The sequence below is a fragment of the Mesoplodon bidens genome, assembly GCF_964165515.1.
Source record: "Mesoplodon bidens genome assembly, chromosome: 18".
NCBI classification, from domain to species: domain Eukaryota; kingdom Metazoa; phylum Chordata; class Mammalia; order Artiodactyla; family Ziphiidae; genus Mesoplodon; species Mesoplodon bidens.
In genome coordinates, this window is record NC_138175.1 from 17,441,514 (window position 1) to 17,451,300 (window position 9,787).

The 9,787-nt window shown below is 35.2% G+C and overlaps 1 pseudogene across 1 annotated transcript; it reads left to right on the forward strand.

The window, feature by feature from the left end:
* Positions 1-7,350: 7,350 nt before the first annotated feature.
* LOC308606197 (mitochondrial import inner membrane translocase subunit TIM14-like) lies at positions 7,351-7,743 on the forward strand (annotated as a pseudogene). Its single transcript has one exon. The product of its transcript is annotated as a mitochondrial import inner membrane translocase subunit TIM14-like (transcript).
* The last annotated feature ends 2,044 nt before the right edge of the window (positions 7,744-9,787 follow it).

Below are 9,787 nucleotides of genomic sequence, written 5' to 3' on the forward strand. Positions count from 1 at the left end.
CTGAATTTGTCAAGAAATCTCTCTAGATTTCTGCTCTGGGCTTGGGGCAGTGGAGTGAAAGCATTCTTTGATGCTTAGAAAATTGCATTGTGGTTCTATTATTTTCACTTTAATATTTTAGAAAATGAGATGAGGTGATATTGATTTCACCCCATTGTATGTATTTCAGAGAATAAATGAATAAAAATGCTAATCAAGAGAAATTTTGATGATTGAGTCATAATTACCTAAAACTTAAATGTTGTGGTAGAAATTAGTGACAGTTAAGAGCTAGTGAGTCCTTCATTTCATTAAGGCTTTCATTCTTCCTTAGGTCTATCTGTCTTGCACCAAATACCCTAAAACCTGTTTCAGCAATTAGAGGAGAAGGGAGGTCTGTATTTTTAAGGAATGGTCTTTTAGGGTTTTGGTTTTTGGGTTTTCTTTTTTTTTAAAGTTGTCCCAGAGTGGATTCTGTAAACAGAAAGGGTGTGAAAAGGTGTCACAATTTAGTGGCATTTTCCAATTAAGTCTTCAGGGTTAATTCCTTACACTTAAAAAGACACTTCTGACTTCTGCTTTCATTGTTTTGCCCCCTTTACACCACAGAGCTTCTTCCAACCCCACAAGAGCTGACTTCCTTCCTCCAGTCTCTAAACGCGACCAGCAGGGGGGCTGATGAAGTGCTCATTTTTCACATCAGTCTTATAAAATTGCTTTCCCCATTAATTGTATCCATGGAAACAATACATTTGGCTGGTAAGGGACTCCTGAATAAAATTTAATGGGATTCTCAAAAAATTTGCAGGCTAGGGGGAGATGCAATCATCAGCCATTCTAGCAATCCAAGTTTTAGCCCAGTTCAGGATTAATTTCTCGTTTTCAAAAACTGAACTCAACTGAATCCAAATTAAGCTAGAGTCATAAAAATGTAATTTCACTCTCTGAAAAAGAATTTTACAGGGGAGGGCAAATAGAATTTTTTTTTCAGAAGTACTGTGTAATTTCTAATATACCTCCTAGCAAAAAACAATCATCAGTACTTGCCTGAATGGCAGTTCTTAATACCCAGGTTCTAATAATGTAAGCATGACTTGATCTGGATAACTGATCAGATTTTCTAAGCAATGACCAGGCACTTGCATTATCCTTCAACCATCCCTACAATCTCCTCCCCTCTCTGTCCTAAGTAGGCATTCTACAAAGTCACATCATTCCCTCTCTCTGGCTTTTTTATTCTTACCTCTCCCTCAGTGCTTATAACCCTTGGGGCAATCTTGTTTTTAATTTTTTTTCCTTAGCAGGTAAAGTGTCTGTATTATAGAATCTTAAGCCAGGCCTGTATATACCCATATTTGATTTGGAAAATATGTGGGTATATACCGTTCATTATGGGATTAATTAACAGCTGCAAGTCTGCCACTGTGGGAAGCCAATTTGTTGTTGTTGTTTTTTAATGTGCCATTTCTTTACATTAAAAAAAATTCCATTCAAACACCTTGGATGTTTCTCTTAGAATTAGACTGATATGATCTAGATGAAGAAAGATATGACTTTAAATCGGATAACAACATATGAATTACAAATTATCTGTGACTTTCTTCTAAGCCCCAAATCATTTCTGCTTCTGGGTAAATAGGTTAAAATTTTTAAATGTGTAAGAATCCAGACTTAACATTTCCCCTTATACATATTATCCTTTCCCCGAAACAAAATGATGTTCCCACTCTATCAGGTCTTTCCACACGTGTGAGCTTAAAAAAGCTTTGTTAATGCAAAATCAAGAGGAGAAATCAGGTCTGTATTCCTCTGGCCAGAACCCAAGGTCAGCCTGTGAGAAAATAAATGGGTGCTGGTTCTTAAGTGGAGTGCATTCCCAACAAGGTTCTCCATCCCTTGCTCTTTAGGGAAAGGTCAGACACAAGTGAAACTCAGGAAATGTAAATCCAGCAAGAAAAAGCCCTGGAAGATAGAATCCCCAAGGAAATGAGACTCAAGATATAGTGTCTGAAAGCCACTTCTCTTAAAAAGCATGATGCCCTGGTTCTGTTATCCACTTCATTTGATAAATCTAACTTAGCTTTTGCTTCTACTGTCATCTAAATTCTAAAATTCTTAATTCTCAGAATTTTCTGAGGCATCAACAATCATCCAACTGCAACCAACAGATACAACTTCTCTAGTATCAACAGCAACAATGACAAATTTATCTAAAGCAAAAATAAAACAAGAGCCTTGAACATGTTTGTGCCTTTGGCCCAGTACTTTCTTTTTTTCAGGAATTTATGCTAAACAAATAAATCTTTGCACAGTTGATACATTATATGAAAAATATCATAGCATTTTGTAATGCATAATTTATAAAAGCAGATTAGAAACTTTATGTCCAAGAATAGACAATGCATAAAATAAACCATGGTACTTTCATAAGATGGAATAGTTCACAAAGCAATTAAAATTAGGCTTATGAAAACTTTAATAGAGTGAAGAAAGGCCCACTTATGTTAGGGAAAATAAGCAGGACATAGACATCATTTACATAACTAATATATACAGAGAAGAAAGACTGAAAGGAAATGCAAAAGTTTCACAGTGATTATTTTCTTCGTAATTTTCTATACTTCCTAAATTTCTATGAGTATCTTTTTATCTTGTACATAAAGAAAACAACAAAAGTCACCATAAATGGATCTACATACATATACTTTAAGAGAAGCTTCAATGAAATCAACCCCTAATTTGGTCTTCTATAAGCTGAACAGATAGAATAGGCAGAGAAATGTTTGCTGGGATGTAATACAATTCATTCCATAGATGTTCCATGCAGTGGGCACTGTGCTATATGGATGAGGAATATTGCCTTGGAAAGCTCTCAGTTGGTGTAAGGAGGGGTAACCATGTAAAAATAAAACTGTGCACCTAAATTCACCATAAATGAGACAGGAGCCCTGCCTTTGAGCAGCTCAAGGAAGACGAAGTGCATCAAATTATTGCTACATGGTGTGAGAAAAACTGTAAAAAATAATTTTTAAAAAGCAGTGGTTTTCAAATTCAAGCTATGCCGGGGCACTTCAAGGGTTACAAAAGCTATGCTATTTTAATTTCTTCATTTAAACAGCACATTTCTAAAATGGTATTTAAATACAGGCACATACAAGAATATTACATACCAATATTATAATACTCACATCTGAAATTTTCACTACATTACATTATGCAACCAGGTTAACTTGCTCCTCTGTGAACTGTGAATAAAGTATTTCTAACCATCCTTAATGAAGAGATTACAAAAACAAGCTTCTTAAGCAAACAAACAAAATCCTAAAACTTGCAACTACTTATAGATGTGAATCAGAATTCTCTCAACAAGGGAATCTAAAACAAACAAGTCACTTGCTCAAGGTGACCTCAAGCTGTAACAGTCCCCCATACTCTCCAATTATAAATCTGAATTTATAAAATCAACTTAATCTAATTTATTACAACTGCTTTTTCAGCAGGGGAGGTGCTGTTGATCATTTAGAAATCATTTGGAAACAAAAAGACTTTCGATGCTTGAAAAAGTTTCAAAGTGAGTGATAAGCTATGGTCATGGCACAGTGAAGACACAAAGGAAGCAATAAAATAAATGCAAGCTATCTTATCACATTTGAAAAGTGGAAATTTTTACTTTTCATAATATTTAGCCAAAACTAATTTTCATTGTATATTTTTCCCTAATTTTCATGACAAAGGAATTGAATAGGAAATACATGCATCACTACTGTGCAATATCAATAGTTCTCTTGGTTTTAGGTCATTCAAACATCAATTGGAAGAACCTACTTTTAAGTTAGAAAAGAAAGGTTAGAAAGAGACATTGTAATATGGAAATGCAAATATCCAGTTATTCTGGTAACTGTCCAAAGGCAACAAATAGGAAAGCAGCCCAAGTCACCCAGAATATCGCCTGTATCCCTGCATGAGACACTTGAGTAAATTACAGGGATTGTCCTGAGGTGACAAGAGTCCCAAGGGACACCTTGCCTCCTGCATCAGTTAGGAAGATTTTGGCTTCAGGTAACAGAAAAACATAACTCAAACCATGTGGGCATTTATTATCACAACATTAGGTAGCAGAGCAGCCTCCAGGTTTCCTCTCTCCTTCTTGGCTTCACCTTCCTATATATTGACTTCATCCTAAGACGGATGGCAAGATGACTGCAACAGTTCCAAGTACAATATCCAGAACCAACAATAGCCAGTGAAAAGACCATCTTTTCCTCATTATATGGGTGAATAAACCTTTTCAAGAAAGCCCCAAGCAAAATTTTCCTGCTGCCAAAATTGTATTACATGCCTATGCCTAAACCAGTCATTGGCAAGGAACACTCTATGACTGACTTAGTTAACTGGAACCCTAGAGCAGGAGATGGGCCTAGCTTCTTCTGATGCACATAGCCATGTATAAGAATGGTGGAAAACCAGATCAATGAAGTTTCTATCGGGAAGGAGGAAGTTGCGATGACTATTAGGGTGTGGCTGCTGTAAAGAAGCTAAAGAACAGGCTTGGCACTGTTGTTCTGGCTGGTGACATGGTAACAAACCATTTGAACTAGGAGTGAGCCATGTTGAGAGGCAACTCACTCATACAAGAAAATGCTTATTGAGGTAATTATACACACAAAATTATTAACTGGGTCAACTATTCCTCCTATAACCATATGTTCATTCTTGCTTAAACCTTTTTCTTATCATTTTAAGAGTTGTAAATTATTAGGTAGATATGGCCCCTCAAGCTGGATTAGGTAGATCCTTCTGAGATCTCACAGCAGCCTCCTGTTACCTGAAGTATATTACTTACTTATGGCTGCCTTTTTATTAGAATTCCATATAGTTCTATTTATCTTCATTAAGAATTCACCTATCTTCTTCTGAAGAACAGAAACCATGTCTTATTCATTTCTTATCCCTCCCTATTAGTTACAATACTAAACATAATGTCTTAAATGTCTGTTGTATGAACTCAGCGAACAGAGATTTGATGTTTACAATGGTATAAAGTTCTAATCCACTGTATTTCTATCTTCCTCTCACAATTTTACCCTGTTCCTTTTTTCCTTAATGTTCAGAATTTTTGTGATACATCCAGTGTACTTCCCATTACTAATATTTTGTCAGTCTTTCAAATTATTAAGATTCTATCCTGTTATACAATTCTTTCACCTCTAAGAAGGTAGCCCTGGCAGAGATGCTCACAAAGATACATACATAAAGATATTCACAGAAAAATCATTTATAATTGCAAAAAAATCAGAAACTTAAGATGCAACAACAGGGATTGCCTAGATAAGTAATACATCCATTCTGTGGAAAATAACTACTAAAGAATCACGGTTTAGAAGATTAATAATGGCATAAGTTTCATGATAAACTCTTAGAGGTACAAAAGCAATTAACAAAACATATATATATACATATGTATATGTATACATATATATACACATATATATAATATGCCGAAGTTTATTTAAAAAAATAAAAATTGGAGGCCTTTCCAGCAAAGATAGCAAATTGATCTGAGGTGTGAAGTCTCTCCTCCCACTTCAAAGACATCTAGAAATTCTAAATAAAATTTGATGAAAATTTTCAAAGTACACCGCTGGAGTTTAAGATAAGAAAAATACATTTCTAGGGGCTAGAAAAATAAGCCATGTGTCCCTCAGGAAGAAATGGATGTAGATTGTGGCAATGACACAAAAAGTCAAGATTTTGAGTCCTGAACTTCCTCCAAGAAGCAAGACCAGGGGGTGAACTAGAAGTAGAAAAAACTCCCAACAGTCTAAAGATAAGGTTTGCCTCAAGGTACAGCAGGAAGCAGAGTCAGTCATGACAATTTTGAATTCCCTGCCCTGCAAGGCATGCCAGCAGAGTGTAAAATTCTTTGAGCTATTAGCAAAGTCCAAACTAAAAAATTAGTATAAAAAGTGGTCCAAACCTGGGAAACCCATACATCCACAGTAAAACACAAAACTGTCCCATAAGGGTGCTTCCACAATCCAGCACGTACCTATAAATATATAATTAGTACTGATGAACTCAGAAAGATTGCAAAGAATACAAAGCAATCCAATGCTATAAAAGTTTGCAAATGCAACAAAAGCTCATAATCAAATAACTCTGAATACTAAAGCAATTCAAAAAGAATTTTAAAATAAATGTTTATAGCCATTAAGCAGATGAAAAAAGATAATAGATTCCACATGGCAGGATCAAGGTACAGGCATACCTGAGAGATACTGCAGGTTCAGTTCTAGATCACCACCATAAAGCAAGTATCACAATAAAGCGAATCACATGAATTTTCTGATTTCCAAGTGCATGTAACAGTTATATTTGAACTCCACTCTAGTCTACTAAGTGTGCAATAGCATTGTATCTAAAAAAACAACGTACATACCTTAATTTTAAAATACTTTATTGCTAAAACATGCTAACCATCATCTGAGCCTTCAGCGAGTTGCAGTAGTAATATCAAAGATCACTGTCACAGATCACCATAACAAATATAATATTAATGAAAAAGTTTGAAATATTGTAAGAATTACCAAAATGTGACAGAGACATGAAGTGAGCAAACACTGTTGGAAAAGTGGTGCCAGTACACTTGCTCAGCAGAGCATTGCCACAAACTTTCAATTTGCAAAAAACACAGGATCTGTGAAGTGCAACAAAGCGAAGCACAATAAAACAAGGTATGCGTGTATTATTAAAAATGGAAAATCTGAAAAAAATTCTATCACTGGCAAACAAAATAATACATTAAAGAGCACACAACACAAAGAGGAAGAGAAATTTATTAAATTGGAAGATAGGTCTAAAGAAGTCACCTAGAATGTACCACAGGAAGATAAATAATGGAAAATATGAAAGAGAAATTTAGACAGAAGATCCAGCATATGATAGTCATCTGTGAAAAAGACACTACAGTGAACAAAGAAAGATATAATATTTTTAAAGTTTTCAGAAGTGAAGATATAAACCCTCAGATTTAAAGAGCTCCTTAACTCCCCAGACTAAACAAAGATACAACACTGTAGTGAAACTACAGAACACCAAGAAAAAAGAGAAAAAAGTGTGAAAGCTGCAAGAGAGGAAAGATAAACTACCTTCAAAGGAACAATGATCAAACCAACAGGAATCCTATCAAAGGCAACAATAGATGCACAAAGACAGTAGTAACTTCAAAATAATAAGGGAAAATAACATAACCTACAATTCCATACCTAGCTAAACAATCACCTAAGAGTTCAAATCAAAGCAGACTGTCAAAGATATAAAAACTAAGAACTTGGGCACTCCCGGTAGAGGCAGAGGAGCCGAGCAGGAACCATGGCCAGTACAGTCATAGCAGTTGGACTGACCATTGCTGCTGCAGGATTTGCAGGCCATATGCTTTGCAAGCCACGAAGCACATGGAGCCTCAAGTAAAACAAGTTTTTCAAAGTCTACCAAAATCTGCCTTCAGTGGTGGCTATTACACCTTCAGAGGTGGGTTTGAACCCAAAATGACAAAACAGGAAGCAGCATTAATACTAGATACAAGCCCTACTGCCAATAAGGGAAAGATAAGAGATGCTCATCAACCAATTATGCTTTTAAATCACCCAGACAAGGGAGGATCTCCTTATATAGCAGCCAAAATCAATGAAGCTAAAGATTTACTAGAAGGTCAAGCTAAAAAATGAAGTAAATGTATGATGACTTTTAAGTTCTTACTCATTTATATATATATGAATACCAGCTTTTTATAATAAAATGCCTCAAAGCTACACATTTTAAAAATTAGCATAAGCTAAATCAAAGCCTTGGTATAAATTTAAGGATTTAAAATCGGATTATAGAATATTTGTAGGTTAATACTCAATAATTATGGATAAATGCATGCCATCTGAAGTGCTGTTCATTATTCATTTGTCAAATAATCTGGTACCTATTTCAAGACAAAGTGAACAAGAGAGTCTCTCCCTGAAGGAATCCCCAATCTGATGGGAGACTGATAAACTGATACTTAAAATACAATGTGATAAATATGATGGAATTAACACAGGTTGTTATAGTAGGGGATCATCTCATTGGGACAGAAGGCTGTTCAAGGAACAGAGGACTCCCCCAGCCACTTAGAACCTTGAACTTAAAAATGAATTTAGCCACAACTTAACCTAAGTAATTGATCTAGGTATGTATTTATCATACATACCTTCCTCTGCAATTTTTTGGAAGAGTTTGAGAAGGATGGGTGTTAGCTCTTCTCCAAATATCTGATAGAGTTCACCTGTGAAGCCATCTGGTCCTGGACTTTTGTTTGTTGGAAGATTTTTAACCACACTTTCAACTTCATTACTTGTGATTGGTCTGCTCATATTTTCTATTTCTTCCTGGTTCAGTCTTGGAAGCTTATACCTTTCTAAGAATTCATCCATTTCTTCCAGGTTGTCCATTTTATTGGCATAAAGTTGCTTGTAGTAGTCTTTTATGATGCTTTGTATTTCTGCAGTATCCATTGTAACTTCTCCTTTTTCATTTCTAATTTTATTAATTTGTCCTCTCCCTCTTTTTCTCGATGAGTCTGGCTAAAGGTTTATCAATTTTTCTACTTCTCGAAGAACCAGCTTTTAGTTTTAGCTTTTAGTTTTAATCTTTGCTATTGTTTTCTTTGCTTTTATTTCATTTATTATTGATTTTTATGATTCCTTTCCTTCTACTAATTTTGGGTTTTGTTTGTTCTTCTTTCTCTAGTTCCTTTAGGTATGAGGTTAGATTGTTTATTTGAGATTTTTCTTGTTTCTTGAGGTAGGCTTGTATTGCTGTAAACTTCCCTCTTAGAACTGCTTTTGCTGCATCCCATAGGTTTTGGATCATCGTGTTTTCGTTGTCATTTGTCTCTAGGTATTTTTTGATTTCCTCAGTGATCTCTTGGTTATTTAGTAATGTATTGGTTAGCCTCCATGTGTTTGTGTTTTTTACATTGTCTTCCCTGTAATTCATTTCTAATCTCATAGCATCATGGTCAGAAGAGGTGCTTGATATGATTTCGATTTTCTTAAATTTACCGAGGCTTGATTTGTGATCCAAGAGGTGATCTACCCTGGAGAATGTTCCATTTGCACTTGAGAAGAAAGTGTAATCTGCTATTTTCAGATGGAATGTCCTATAAATATCAATTAAATCTATCTGGTCTATTGTGTCATTTAAAGCTTGTGTTTCCTTATTAAATTTCTGCCTGGATGATCTGTCCATTGGTGTAAGTGAAGTGTTAAAGTCCCCCACTATTATTGTGTTGCTGTCAATTTCCTCTTTTATAGCTGTTAGCAGTTGCCTTATGTATCGAGGTGCTCCTATGTTGGGTGCATATATATTTATAATTGTTATATCTTCTTCTTGGATTGGTCCCTTGATCATTACGTAGTGTCCTTCCTTGTCTCTTGTAACATTCTTTATTTTAAAGTCTATTTTATCTGATATGAGTATTGCTATCCCAGCTTTCTTTTGATTTCCATTTGCATGGAATATCTTTTTCCATCCCCTCACTTTCAGTCTGTATGTGTCTCTAGGTCTGAAATTGGTCTCTTGTAGACAGCATATATATGGGTCTTATTTTTCTATCCATTTGGTGAGCCTGTGTCCTTTGGTTGGAGCATTTAATCCATTCACATTTAAGGTAATTAAATATGTATGTTCCTATTACCATTTTCTTAATTGTCTTTTGTTTGTTTTTGTAGGCCCTTTTCTTCTCTTGTGTTTCCCACAGAGAAGTTCCCTGAGCATT